The following is a 15,991-nucleotide window of genomic DNA, read 5'->3' as shown; positions in this document are numbered from 1 at the left end:
CTATGCCTTTTTTTATTCACAATGTTGTAGGCTTACTTGCGTTTCTTAATATGATTACTGTACATGAACAGAGAAGCGTATGTTATAAAAAAGTGTATTTAACTGAATGATTTTCACATATTTATTATTTTGAATGTGAATAGTATGCGTTGTTTTATTGTTCGGTTAGTGTTTATAAAGCAGATGTTACGCCATTTCGGAATAGGACAGTCAGCTAGAAACGAAGCTTTATTTTCCGATATGTTAAGCTTCATGCAATTGCCTGTCTCAAAGATTTCGACACTCTTGAAAGTGTTTCACGAAGTGGTATGTTGTGTTTCAGTACCTGTGCCGAGCCCGAATCTCGTCCGACACAGAGCGGAATGAAACATCACTGTTTCGATACAATTGGTCCGTTCCAAGCACAGGTGGACTGAAACAGCCTTATTTTGAAACAAGGATACAGTTTCTGTGTCTGGCTCGAGATCGAATCTGGTCCGGTTATCCGAGACAGGGGCGGAATGAAACACCACTGTTTCGAAACAGTGAACCACAGCCGTTCCGAAACACTGAAACAGTTCCACGTATCGATACACTGTATCGAAACATAGGAACAGTGGCCAAGTCTTCGACCATAAATATAATAGACTGGCCCTGACGTCATTTTCGTTGCTCCAACATCTCTGGGCTGAAGTCACGTGAATGTTGGCAAAACATGGTTGTTTCGTGTTGCGCTTATGGCTGTACTCAGCGTTTTGTCGGGGAAATGGCATTACATTTCACGTGTAAGTGTGTCTAAGATGGTGCAGATGCGTTTATTGAAATCTGCTGAAGTGACTTTTATACGTTTTTTACACTTGAAATAGAGTATCACGTAAATTAAAGTGTTGAAAGTGATGCCTGTAAAGTCAGACTGATATTACATTTTGGAAAGTATCTGTGATAATTCGGTTACAGAAGTAAGTATAATCGTTTCTCGTTGCTACTCATAGGTTCCGTAAGGATGAAAACCGAAGGCAGCTTTGGATACAGGCCCTGAAACGGAAAAACTTTAAGCCGTTTGCACATACGCGCCTTTGCTCGAAGCACTTCGCAGAGAAGTGTTTTGATAGGTTAGTTATTATTTACAATGCATATCTATAATTTGTATTTACAGTGTCTGTCATTTTTAAACCTAGGCTCCAAAATTATTTTCTGAAACTGCAAAGTCTCACCTTACATCTAAAATGTCATTTTTTTTAAACTGATAGTTTAAACTTTTGTAAAAGTAGTGGGAACTGAACCTTTGAAGTGCACCTAAAATTGATACTATAAAATGGACCTGCTCCTAAAGTAAACAATTTTGACACCTATAGTTGACATAATTCCCATAGCCCATTTTCTTTTATAAGTGACTAGAGCTCGAAACGTGGCGAATAAAATGTTTAAAGTTTTGACACGAGCCCACTGTTACTGTTTAAAAGAATTTTAACGACATTTTACTATAATTGATAGTTTATAGTAATTTCGTCCCACTGCCCACCAGAGTGGCGTTCGATGTATTTGTTAGATTTTATAAATGGTACTTTGAACAAATCCAGGTCAAATGTAGTTCTGGCATAATTTTTCACAAATAAAAAAGTAGTTTTTGTTGGAAGCGTTTGGCAGTCAATTGAGAAATGTGGAGAAAATCCGATACAAACATACGATGGCAGACCGCTGATTTGAAATCCCGCCACGTTTTGCCAACAGTCACGTGGTTTATGTTGGAGCCACACTAGCTAGCCCCATAGCTTCTGCACAGCAAGGCCAGTCTACTAGTATCTATGGTCGAAGGGCCAAGTCTACAGAGCAGTAATACAGCGTGAAAATGGCGTCTACATTCGACTCACGTTACAAGCAGCGTGCTGTGATTGAATTCTTGTGTGCAGAAAAAGAAACCGTTGTGAACATCCACAAACGTTTGTATGCAGTGTGTGGCGATGCTGCAGCTGATGGGAGTACAGTCGGGCGATGCGTAAAGAAAGTCACAGCCTCAGGAAGTGCAGGAACAGAGCTCCACGATCAGCCACGCTCGGGACGTCCTGTCGCAGCCACTGCTCCAGACGTGATGACCTTACAGATTCCGTTATTCGTGCCGACAGGCGCATCACAACTCGACAATTAGCTCTACAGTTGGTGGTCAGCATTGGAAGTTTGTCTGCAGTGATCTAGACTCTCGGGTATTGAAAGGGGTGCTCACGATGGGTTCCACGAATTCTTACAATGGCCGCAAGATTCAAAGAAGGGCCACTTCATATTTTTCGACCGCTTAAAGAGAGAGTCAGTCGTGCAGTGAAAACGTGGCTACGCCTATAAGGACAAGAGCTTTTACGAGCAGGGAATACATGATCTTCAACAGCGTTGGCGTACGGACATAGAACGTGATGGAGACTGCATAGAAAAATAGGACATCGACAGGATATGTTGATGTATATTGTCAATAAATTGTGACTCTTAGCAATAAATATATTCTGAGGAAAAAAAAAAAGTGGGGCATTACTTATTGAACGACCCACTCGAATACAGGACAGTTGTGAAAACACATTTGACCTGTTACCTGCGCTAACAAGGAGTATCAAAACGGATACAGGCATTAGTGAACACAGGGTTGTCGTAGCGAGATTGAATACTGTAACTCCCAAAAGCACCAAAAATAAACGAAATATATATAGGCAAAAAAGCACATAAAAAATTCGCGTGATGCCTTCCTGAGAGACGATCACCATTCCTTCGAAATTAACAATGTAACTATATACCACATGTGGGTTGAATAGAAAGAAATAGTATCGGCAGCACTTGAGACAATTGTGCCAAATAAATTAACAAACGAGGGAGCTGATCCCCGTGGTACACAAAACGGGTCTGACCACTGTTGCTGAAACAACAATAAAAGTAGGCTAAATTTAAACAGACGCAAAATCCCCAAGAATGGTGATCGTTTACAGAAGCTCGAAATTTGGCGCGGACTTCAGTGCGGGATGGTTTCGAGACAGTTTCGTTGTGGAAACCCGGCAGAAAATCCTAAGACGTTCTGGTCGTATGTAAAGTAGCCAGCGGCAAGACACAGTCAATGCCTTCCCTGCGCGATAGCAATGGAAATACTATCGATGAAAGTACTGCTAAAGGAGAGTTACTAAACACAGGCTTCAGAAATTTTTCCACCAGAGAAGTCGAAGTAAATGTTCCAGAATTCGAATCAAGAACAGCTGCCCATTTGACTAACATAGAAATACACTCCTGGAAATTGAAATAAGAACACCGTGAATTCATTGTCCCAGTAAGGGGAAACTTTATTGACACATTCCTGGGGTCAGATACATCACATGATCACACTGACAGAACCACAGGCACATAGACACAGGCAACAGAGCATGCACAATGTCGGCAATAGTACAGTGTATATCCACCTTTCGCAGCAATGCAGGCTGCTATTCTCCCATGGAGACGATCGTAGAGATGCTGGATGTAGTCCTGTGGAACGGCTTGCCATGCCATTTCCACCTGGCGCCTCAGTTGGACCAGCGTTCGTGCTGGACGTGCAGACCGCGCGAGACGACGCTTCATCCAGTCCCAAACATGCTCAATGGGGGACAGATCCGGAGATCTTGCTGGCCAGGGTAGTTGACTTACACCTTCTAGAGCACGTTGGGTGGCACGGGATACATGCGGACGTGCATTGTCCTGTTGGAACAGCAAGTTCCCTTGCCGGTCTAGGAATGGTAGAACGATGGGTTCGATGACGGTTTGGATGTACCGTGCACTATTCAGTGTCCCCTCGACGATCACCAGTGGTGTACGGCCAGTGTAGGAGATCGCTCCCCACACCATGATGCCGGGTGTTGGCCCTGTGTGCCTCGGTCGTATGCAGTCCTGATTGTGGCGCTCACCTGCACGGCGCCAAACACGCATACGACCATCATTGGCACCGAGGCAGAAGCGACTCTCATCGCTGAAGACGACACGTCTCCATTCGTCCCTCCATTCACGCCTGTCGCGACACCACTGGAGGCGGGCTGCACGATGTTGGGGCGTGAGCGGAAGACGGCCTAACGGTGTGCGGGACCGTAGCCCAGCTTCATGGAGACGGTTCCGAATGGTCCTCGCCGATACCCCAGGAGCAACAGTGTCCCTAATTTGCTGGGAAGTGGCGGTGCGGTCCCCTACGGCACTGCGTAGGATCCTACGGTCTTGGCGTGCATCCGTGCGTCGCTGCGGTCCGGTCCCAGGTCGACGGGCACGTGCACCTTCCGCCGACCACTGGCGACAACATCGATGTACTGTGGAGACCTCACGCCCCACGTGTTGAGCAATTCGGCGGTACGTCCACCCGGCCTCCCGCATGCCCACTATACGCCCTCGCTCAAAGTCCGTCAACTGCACATACGGTTCACGTCCACGCTGTCGCGGCATGCTACCAGTGTTAAAGACTGCGATGGAGCTCCGTATGCCACGGCAAACTGGCTGACACTGACGGCGGCGGTGCACAAATGCTGCGCAGCTAGCGCCATTCGACGGCCAACACCGCGGTTCCTGGTGTGTCCGCTGTGCCGTGCGTGTGATCATTGCTTGTACAGCCCTCTCGCAGTGTCCGGAGCAAGTATGGTGGGTCTGACACACCGGTGTCAATGTGTTCTTTTTTCCATTTCAAGGAGTGTATATTCTGAGGGGAAAAAAATGTGGGGCATTACTTATTGAACGACCCACTCGAATACAGGACAGTTGTGAAAACACATTCGACCTGTTACCTGCGCTAACAAGGAGTATCAAAACGGATACAGGCATTAGTGAACACAGGGTTGTCGTAGCGAGATTGAATACTGTAACTCCCAAAAGCACCAAAAATAAACGAAATATATATAGGCAAAAAAGCAGATAAAAAATTCGCGTGATGCCTTCCTGAGAGACGATCACCATTCCTTCGAAATTAACAATGTAACTGTATACCACATGTGGGTTGAATAGAAAGAAATAGTATCGGCAGCACTTGAGACAATTGTGCCAAATAAATTAACAAACGAGGGAGCTGATCCCCGTGGTACACAAAACGGGTCTGACCACTGTTGCTGAAACAACAATAAAAGTATGCCAAATTTAAACAGACGCAAAATCCCCAAGGATGATGATCGTTTACAGAAGCTCGAAATTTGGCGCGGACTTCAATGCGGGATGGTTTCGAGACAGTTTCGTTGTGGAAACCCGGCAGAAAATCCTAAGAGGTTCTGGTCGTATGTAAAGTAGCCAGCGGCAAGACACAGTCAATGCCTTCCCTGCGCGATAGCAATGGAAATACTATCGATGAAAGTACTGCTAAAGGAGAGTTACTAAACACAGGCTTCAGAAATTTTTCCACCAGAGAAGTCGAAGTAAATGTTCCAGAATTCGAATCAAGAACAGCTGCCCATTTGACTGGCATAGAAATAGATATTCTCAAAGTAGTGAAGCAACTTAAATCACTTGATGAAAGCAATTCTTCCGGTCCAGACTATCAATCAATTAGATTCTTTTCAGAGTACGCTGATTCAATAGCTCCACAGTAAAAAATTATACTCAACCGCTCACTCGACCAAAGATCCCTACCCAAAGACTGGAAAGTTGCACCGGTCACACCAATATTCAAGAAAGGCAGTAGGAGTAATCCACTAAATTACAGGTCCATATCATTAACGTCGGTATATAGCAGGATTGTGAAACATATATTGTGCTCGAACATTATGAATTATCTCGAAGAAAACTGTCTATTAAGTCACATTCAACACGGGTTTACAAAACAGTTCTTGTGATACACAACTAGCTTTTTACTCACTCGAAATGTTGAGTGCCGATACCTTTTGTGAAGATTTCCAGAAGCGTTTTCACACAGTGCCTGATAACAGACTTGTAATCAAATGGCGTGCTTACGGAATATCGACGCAATTATGCGACTGCATTCCTTGATTTGCTCTTAGAGAGGTCACAGTGCCTAGTAATTGACGGAAAGCCATGGAGTAAATTGTTCAAATGGCTCTGAGCACTATGCGACTTCTGAGGTCATCAGTCGCCTAGAACCTAGAACTAATAAAACCTAACTAACCTAAGGACATCACACACATCCATGCCCGAGGCAGGATTCGAACCTGCGATCGTAGCGGTCGCTCGGTTCCAGACTGTAGCGCCTAGAACCGCATGCCCACTCCGGCCGGCGTCATGGAGTAAAACAGAAGTGATTTCTGTCGTTCCCAAGGTAGTGTTATAGGCCCTTTGCTCTTCCTTATCTACATAAACGATTTGGGAGACAGTCTGAGCGGCCGTCTTACGTTGTTTGCTAATGATGCTCTCGTTTATCGTTTAGTAAAGGCATCAGAAGATCAAAACAACTTGCAATACGATTTACAAAAGATGGTGCGAAAATTGGGAATTCCCACTCAATAATGAAAAATGTGAGGTCTTCCACATGAGTGCAAAAGGAATCCATTAAACTTCCTGGCAGATTAAAACTGTGTGCTCGACCGAGACTCGAACTCGGGACCTTTGCCTTTCATCCCCCAGGCTGTGGCTAAGCCATGTCTCCGCAATATCCTTTCTTTCAGGAGTGCTAGTTCTGCAAGTTTCGCAGGAGAGCTTCTGTAAAGTTTGGAAGGTAGGAGACGAGGTACTGGCAGAAGTAAAGCTGTGAGTATCGGACGTGAGTCGTGCTTCGGTAGCTCAGTTGGTAGAGCACTTGCCCGCGAAAGGCAAAGGTCCCGAGTTCGAGTCTCGGTCGAACACACAGTTTTAATCTGCCAGGAAGTTTCATATCAGCGCACACTCCGCTGCAGAGTGAAAATCTCATTCTGAATCCATTAAACTTCGGTTACACGATAAATCATCCAAATCTAAATGTTGGAAATTCAACTGAATACCTAGAAGTTACAATTATTAACAATTTAAATGAGAGAGAATCCATGGAAAATGTGGGGAAGGCTAACCAAAGACTGAATTTCATTGGAAAAACACTTACAAAATGTAACAGATCTAGTAAGAAGAGTGTCTATACTACGCTTGTCCGTCCTATTCTAGAGTACTGCTGCGCGGTGTGGGGTCCTTACCAGGTAAGATCCACGGAGTACGTCGACAAAGTTCAAAGAAGGGCAGCAAGGTTTGTATTATGAGAAACAGGGGAGACAGTGTTACGAATATGATACCGGATTTGGGGTGGCAATTATTAAAGCAAAGGCGTTTCTCGTTGTGGCGGGATCTCCTCACGAAATTTCGATCGCCAACTTTCTCCTCCGATTGCGAAAATATTTTGTTGACGACGACCTACATCGGGAGGTACGATCATAATAATAAAATAAGAAAAATCAAACCTCTCACGGAAAAAATATAATTTTCGTTTTTGTCCGCGCACTATTTGAGATTGGAATAATAGAGAATTATTGTTAAGGTGATTCAATGTACACAGTTGATATGCCTGGGCTAGCAGGACAAAGCGGATTAGGTTGTGGAAAGGGGCCAAAATATGTTCCTGTTAGTTGCACTCAACATACAAACTTTATTGCAAAAAAATGGTGCAAATGGCTCTGAGCACTATGGGACTTAACTACTGAGGTCATCAGTCCCGTAGAAACTTAGAACTACTTAAGCCTAACTAACCTAAGGACATCACACACACCCATGCCCGAGGCAGGATTCGAACCTGCGGCCGCTGCGGTCGCGCGGTTCCAAACTGAAGCGCCTAGAACCGCTCGGCCACTCCGGCCGGCCAAACTTTATTCATCAACACACAATATTATAACAAGAATGCAAAACACTCAAAACTTTAATCGACCTCCTGTTCGAAATAGTTTCACCAAACAATTGAAGAACAAATAGACCCAATTGTGACGGTGCACCATCTTGAAACACTGTCCGTGGCTGAAATTCCTGTAACTGAGATAAAACATAAAGTGTGGAAGGGTATCTCTGAAAACTTAGTAAGTCACGCTACCATTTGCAACAAACGGCACAGATGTGTCTAGCATAGTTACCTAGAAACAAACTTCGGTAATAAGGAAGGAAGGTTGGTTTTAACGTCCCGTCGACGTCAAGATCATTAGAGACGGAGCACAGACTGCGGTTGTGCCGAGGATGGGGAAGGAAAGCTACCGCACCGTTTCGGAAGAATCATCCCAGCGTTTGCCTCGGGCGATTTAAGGAAATCACAAAAAAACCTAAATCTGGATGGCCGGACGCGGGTTTTAACAGTCGTCCTTCCGAATGGGACTCCAGTGTGTTAACCAGTGCGCCATATCGCTCGGTTTAGTAATGGGGGGAATAACTTCATGCTCACTCTGTGCCGTATATAGAAGAACCAGGAGGGGACGATAAGAATGGTAGATCGAAAACGATGTGCTCGAATTAAAGAGGGTGTAAGGCAGGGATGCAACCTTTCGCGTCTACTGTCCAAGAACCAATGACGATAAGGAAGGAAATCTTCAGGCAGAAGAAGTCTTCAGGCCACAAGTGGCTCATCGGTACCGTCCGACCGCCGTGTCATCCTGAGCTGAGGATGCGGATAGGAGGGGCGTGTGGTCAGCACACCACTCTCCTGGTCGTTATGATGGTTTTGTTTGACCGGAGCCGCTACTATGCGGTCGAGTAGCTCCTCAGTCGGCACCACGAGGCTGAGTGCACCCCGAAAATGGCAACAGCGCATGGCGGCCAGGATGGTCACCCATCCAAGTGCCGACCACGCCCGACAGCGCTTAACTTCGGTGATCTCATGGGAACCGGGGGCGCTGATGACCTCGATGTTGAGCGCCCATAAGCCCCAACACACACACACACACACACACACACACACACACACACACACACACACACACACACACACACACACACGGGAACCGGTGTATCCACTGTGGCAAGGCCATTGCCAAATCTTCAGGAATGGTCCTAAGAATCGCTGATGACGTATCTGTCGCCAGTGAGACTGAAAAAGAAATAAAGCACCTGTTAGAGGGAAGTGCAGAATATGGAATGAGAGTGAAGTGCAGAAAAACGGAAGTGGCGTGGGGTATCAGAAATGACATCAGCCGTAAAATTAACATTAAAACTCAGGAGTATGAAGTAAAGGTGTTATGTTACCATGGAAGCGAAACAACACTTGATGGGCTAAGCAAGGAGGACATGGAAAGAAGATTCAAAAATGGTTCAAATGGCTCTGAGCACTATGGGACTTAACATCTATGGTCATCAGTCCCCTAGAACTTAGAACTAATTAAACCTAACTAACCTAAGGACATCAAACAACACCCAGTCATCACGAGACAGAGAAAATCCCTGACCCCGCCGGGAATCGAACCCGGGAACCCGGGCGCGGGAAGCGAGAACGCTACCGCACGACCACGAGCTGCGGACATGGAAAGAAGACCAGCGCAGGAGTCGTCTGCCTATCACGTAGAGTCCTGTATGGATGATGACACAGTAGTAAGCATTCCTGGCGTACAGAAAGAACTGAAAGAGCTAGAAACAGGTCCGGATGGAATCCCAGTTCCGTTTCACGAATAGTGCTCTACATCACTGGCCACTTACTTACAAGGAGAGGCCACGGCGTTTGGAACGCGGATTTACTGCAAACTTCGTACACTCTCAGTACTCTATGAAGGTACGTTTACACTGGGATACATGTATCGCGACATGTATGAGCGACATGTCAATTTGACATGTCGCGATACATCACCTCATACAAAAATTCACGGAACTTGTATGCGGATCCTCGAACTCATACATGTCGCGTATACATTTTGTATATCGCTTTTTCGCCATATACGCGACATGTATGAGCGACATTTGAACTCGCGCATGCGCAGTACTATCGTTTCCTGTCGTCTTGTCGCCTGCCGCTTATTTTGACGATTAGCGCATGCGTAGTACCAGGCTCTTTGGCGGCTGTTTGAGTTTTGGAGGTGCCGACTATCGTTTCGACGTTAATGTATCTGCATAGAACATCAAAAAGTGCCATGTGCAACATTATTCTTCGTGTTTGCGAGGCCATTGTGCAAGTTTTATTCCAAGAAGTGAAGGTAAAAGTTTTATATACACTCCTGGAAATGGAAAAAAGAACACATTGACACCGGTGTGTCAGACCCACCATACTTGCTCCGGACACTGCGAGAGGGCTGTACAAGCAATGATCACACGCACGGCACAGCGGACACACCAGGAACCGCGGTGTTGGCCGTCGAATGGCGCTAGCTGCGCAGCATTTGTGCACCGCCGCCGTCAGTGTCAGCCAGTTTGCCGTGGCATACGGAGCTCCATCGCAGTCTTTAACACTGGTAGCATGCCGCGACAGCGTGGACGTGAACCGTATGTGCAGTTGACGGACTTTGAGCGAGGGCGTATAGTGGGCATGCGGGAGGCCGGTTGGACGTACCGCCGAATTGCTCAACACGTGGGGCGTGAGGTCTCCACAGTACATCGATGTTGTCGCCAGTGGTCGGCGGAAGGTGCACGTGCCCGTCGACCTGGGACCGGACCGCAGCGACGCACGGATGCACGCCAAGACCGTAGGATCCTACGCAGTGCCGTAGGGGACCGCACCGCCACCTCCCAGCAAATTAGGGACACTGTTGCTCCTGGGGTATCGGCGAGGACCATTCGCAACCGTCTCCATGAAGCTGGGCTACGGTCCCGCACACCGTTAGGCCGTCTTCCGCTCACGCCCCAACATCGTGCAGCCCGCCTCCAGTGGTGTCGCGACAGGCGTGAATGGAGGGACGAATGGAGACGTGTCGTCTTCAGCGATGAGAGTCGCTTCTGCCTCGGTGCCAATGATGGTCGTATGCGTGTTTGGCGCCGTGCAGGTGAACGCCACAATCAGGACTGCATACGACCGAGGCACACAGGGCCAACACCCGGCATCATGGTGTGGGGAGCGATCTCCTACACTGGCCGTACACCACTGGTGATCGTCGAGGGGACACTGAATAGTGCACGGTACATCCAAACCGTCATCGAACCCATCGTTCTACCATTCCTAGACCGGCAAGGGAACTTGCTGTTCCAACAGGACAATGCACGTCCGCGTGTATCCCGTGCCACCCAACGTGCTCTAGAAGGTGTAAGTCAACTACCCTGGCCAGCAAGATCTCCGGATCTGTCCCCCATTGAGCATGTTTGGGACTGGATGAAGCGTCGTCTCACGCTGTCTGCACGTCCAGCACGAACGCTGGTCCAACTGAGGCGCCAGGTGGAAATGGCATGGCAAGCCGTTCCACAGGACTACATCCAGCACCTCTACGATCGTCTCCATGGGAGAATAGCAGCCTGCATTGCTGCGAAAGGTGGATATACACTGTACTAGTGCCGACATTGTGCATGCTCTGTTGCCTGTGTCTATGTGCCTGTGGTTCTGTCAGTGTGATCATGTGATGTATCTGACCCCAGGAATGTGTCAATAAAGTTTCCCCTTCCTGGGACAATGAATTCACGGTGTTCTTATTTCAATTTCCAGGAGTGTATATCAGAGTATGTAATACATTCTGTAATTTTTTCATGCATCTGGCACGTATATCAATGTTTTGCTATTATTCCGGCGCCCTCGCGTGATAATGTTGACAACGGATGCCGACAATCGTGTGTGAGACGTTGGCATTAGCAATCGCGCGACAATGCAAATGTTTTGGCATGAAATCTTCGTTTCAAGAGGAATCCCCAGTGGCCAAAAAACGGAGTGTTACTGCCAACTGATCCTCTGGTGGAATCGCTTCCCGAAAGTTTGTGTTGGTTTTGGACACAAGAGGAGCCACAAGTGATAACAAACCGCGGAAATCCTCCATACTCATCCTAACATAATTTCTAAAATGTGCGCCATCCTGTAGCGTTAATTCGCGAGAAACTCTCTCTGCCACCATCTACGCTTCCTCCGCCTTTTCTTCCTATCATCTTCCAAAAGAGCAAGTGTACCAGCACATAAAAATGTGAAATCTTCCAAATCGTCGTCGAAAGCTATCGCACAGTGATGCATATCAACCAGTGTAAACGCACGCTCTTACATGTATGAGGTTGATACTTGTCAACTCATACAAGTCGCGATACATGTCGCAAAGTCGCATATACATGTATCTCATACATGTGCCGATACAAATGGCAGTGTAAACGCACCTTGAGGACAACAAAATGAGTAAGCAGTAGCGCATACTTCTCAAGCATTATTGAGAAAATCGCAAGATAATTTCGGTCGTCAAATATACACCTGTGCGTGGCCATTTTTACCACGAGGCGGCGGCAGCCGAGTGGTTAGCGTTCAAGTCCACTGTCATGGCCTGACAGTAAAGTGGAAACGTCAACGGGCACGTGCAGCACAACAACATACAGGCCGACCTCGTCTGTTGACTGACAGAGACCGCCAACAGCTGAAGAGGGTCGTAACGTGTTACAGGCAGACATCTGACCAGACCATCACACACGATACCTAAACTGCATCTGGATCCACTGCAGGTACTGTGAGTTAGGCGGAAGGTGAGAAAATTTGGATTTTACGATCGAGCGGCTGCTCATGAGCCACACGCCACGCCAGTAAATGCCAAACGACGCTTCGCTTAGTGTAGGGAGGGTAAACATTGGACGACTGAAGATTGGAAAAACGTTGTGTGGAGTGAGGAATCGCGGTACACAGTGTGGCGATCCGATGGCAGGGTGTGGATACGGCGCATGCCCGTGAACGTCATCTGCCAGCGTGTGTAGTGGCGACAGTAAAATTCGGAGGCGCTGGTGTTATGGCGTGGCCGTGTGTTTCACGGAGGGGGCTCGTGCCCCTTGTTGTTTTACGTGGCACCATCACGGCACAGACCTACATTGATGTTTTAAGCACCTTCTTGCTTGCCACTGTTAAAGAGCTACTTTGGGATGGCGATTGCATCTTTCAACATGATCGAGCACCTGTGCATAATGCACGGCCTGTTGCGGAGTGATGACACGACAATAACATGCCTGTAATGGACTGGCCTGCACAGAGTCCTGACCTGAATCCCCTACAGCACCTTCGGACGCCGTTTCGTGCCAGGCCCCACCGACCGACATCGATACCTCTCCTCAATGCAGCACTCCGTGAAGAATGGGCTGCCATTCCACAAGAGACATTCCAGCACCTGATTGAACGTTTGCCTGCGAGAGTGGAAGCTGTCTTCAAGCCTAAGGGTGGGCCAACACCGTACTGAATTCCAGCATTACCGATGTAGGGCGCCACGAACTTGCAAGTCATTTTCAGCCATCTGTCCGGATACTTTTGATCACATAGTGTAAGTACACTATTGTCCATTAAAATTGCTACACCGAGAAGAAATGCAGATGATAGACGGGTATTTATTGGACAAATATAGTATACTAGAACTGACTTCTGATTGCATTTTCACGCAACTTGGGTGCATAGATCCTGAGAAATCAGTCCCCAGGACAACCACCTCTGGCCCTAACAATGGCCCTCATACGCTTCGGCATTGAGTCAATCAGAGCTTGGATGGCGTGTACAGGTACAGCTGGCCATGCAGCTTCAACGCGATACCACAGTTCATCAACAGTAATGACTGCCGTATTGTGACGAGCCAGGTGCTCGGCCACCATTGACGAGACGTTTTCAATTGGTGAGAGATCTGAAGAATGTGCTGGCCAGGGCAGCAGTCGTACATTTTCTGTATCCAGAAAATCGCAGGGATTGAACGATGGGTAGAGCCACAGGTTGTAACACATCTGAAATGTAACGTACACTGTTCAAACTGCTGTCAATGCGAACAAGACGTGACCGAGACGTGTAACCAATGGCACCCCACACCATCACGCCGGGTGATACGCCAGTATGGCGATGATGAATACACGCTTCCAATGTGCGTTCACCGCGATGTCGCCAAACACGGATGCGACCATCACGATGATGTAAACAGAACCTGGATTCATCCGAAAAAATGACGTTTTGCCATTCGTGGAGTCAGAACCTGTCTGTGATGCAGCGTCAAGGATAACCGCAGCCACGATCTCCGAACTGATAGTCCATGCTGCTGCAAACGTCGTCGAACTGTTGGTGCAGATGTCTTCAGTCGTCCAATGTTTACCCTCCCTACACCAAGCGAAGCGTCGTTTGGCATTTACTGGCGTGGCGTGTGGCTCGTGAGCAGCCGGTCGATCGTAAAATCCAAATTTTCTCACCTTCCGCCTAACTCACAGTACCTGCAGTGGATCCTGATGCAGTTTAGATATCGTGTGTGATGGTCTGGTTAGATGTCTGCCTATAAACGTCCCCATCTGTTGACTCAGGGATCGAGACGTGGCTGCACGATCCGTTACAGCCATGCGGATAAGATGGCTGTCATCTCGACTGCTAGTGATACGAGGCCGTTGGGATCCATCACGGCGTTCCGTATTACCCTCCTGAACCCACCGATTCCACATTCCGCTAACAGTCATTGGATTTCGACCGACGCGAGCAGCAATGTCGCGATACGATAAACCGCAATCGCAATAGGCTACAATCCGACCTTTATAAAAGTCGGAAACGTGATGGTACTCATTTCTCCTGCTTACACGAGGCATTGCAACGACGTTTCTCCAGGCAACGCCGGTCAACTGCTGTTTGTGTATGAGAAATAGGTTGAAAACTTTCGTCATGGCAGCACGTTGTAGGTGTCGCCACCGGCGCCACCCTTTTGTGAATGCTCTGAAAAGCTAATCATTTGCATATCATTCTTCCTGTCGGTTACATTTCGCATCTGTAACACGTCATCTTTGTGGTGTAGCAATTTTAATGGCTAGTAGTGTACTAGTGCGGTATTCATCTAGTGGGATGTTGCAAACCGCCTAAAAGCGACATCCAGTCCAGGGTGGCCGGCCGCTTCATCCGCCTCCCCCCTCCTGGCCCCCTGGTCTGTAATCCATCGGGCGGACTAGATTCGGAGCCTGTGAACCAGTGACTCTGACTTGGGTGCTCTAGCGCGCGCGGATTTCTGGGTGGGTGAAGTCCAGATTTTCTATCATCTCGGTTCATTAGTTAACAGCAGATCTTCCCGTGGCTCTACACGAGTCTCACAGCGAGGGAGACGCGAAGTGGCGCCAGACAACCGTTTGGCATAGTTCACGTCATCCTATAGCATACGACAAGCAACTGTTAAACTTTTCTCTTTGCCACGGCAGACGTGGACCCGTTACAGATCTGAACTGAAACAGTCATAGAAAGGAAACGGTACGTTTTCGGACTTACTGACTCTCCTTTGCAAGTCCTACAAGTTTATAATGCGGATTTCCAGGCACCCTGTATGTACAGGTACCGCTCGGGAATCTTCCAATCTTCGAAGCTAACTTTATCGAGGCATTTTTTTTTTTTTTTTTTTGAATTGCGTCTTAGTGCTGTTGGAAATTATGTGCTGGCACTGGACTTGTAAACAGCGACTGTAGAATTTTTCACGAGTTTCGCGGGGCTCTGCCGTCGTGCGTCGTCGTCTTTCTGGAAATAGCGGCAAATAAGTCGCAGCGCCGGAAAGTTGTGTTGGCCAACTGCGAACCGTAAATCCCAAAGCCACGAGGTCGCCGCGTCGGCCGGCTGGAAATATCTGCTGTTGTGCCTGACTCACCAGCGCGCTACACACACAAGCATAGCCGCTTAAGAGAATCTGCTCGACGGAACTTACCCACCAAAACGGACTGAATTACCGCGATATCGTCGTACCATCTCGACCACGATCATCACTACATAATCACCACCAAAACTACCACCGCATTTTTTATTTTTATTTATTTTTTTTTTTTTTGAGTGATCAGTTTTCTGACTCGTTTCTTGCGGCCCGTCCCCGCCTGTGGCAACCTCTTCATCTCAGAGCAGCACTTCTACATCTACATCTTCATATATACTCCGCTAGCCACCAAGCGGTGTGTGGCGGAGGGCACAATTCACTCCTAAGTCATATTTCCCCCCCCCCCCCCCCCTCTGTTCCACTCGCGGATCGCACGACGGAAAAACGACTGTCTGAGCGCCTCATCTACATCTACATCTACGTGATTACTC

General features: G+C 47.6%; 1 protein-coding gene and 1 non-coding gene across 12 annotated transcripts in view; both read left to right on the top strand.

The window, feature by feature from the left end:
- LOC126108737 (putative sodium-dependent multivitamin transporter) overlaps positions 1-15,991 on the top strand; it is a 745,960-nt gene that overhangs the window by 204,360 nt on the left and 525,609 nt on the right. The window lies entirely within an intron of this gene.
- On the top strand, positions 6,671-6,745 carry Trnas-cga (transfer RNA serine (anticodon CGA)). Its single transcript has one exon. It is a non-coding gene; the product is annotated as a tRNA-Ser (tRNA).

This window comes from Schistocerca cancellata, chromosome 11 (genome assembly GCF_023864275.1).
Source record: "Schistocerca cancellata isolate TAMUIC-IGC-003103 chromosome 11, iqSchCanc2.1, whole genome shotgun sequence".
Classification (NCBI taxonomy): Eukaryota; Metazoa; Arthropoda; class Insecta; order Orthoptera; family Acrididae; genus Schistocerca; species Schistocerca cancellata.
This window is presented reverse-complemented; position numbering and strand designations above follow the sequence as displayed.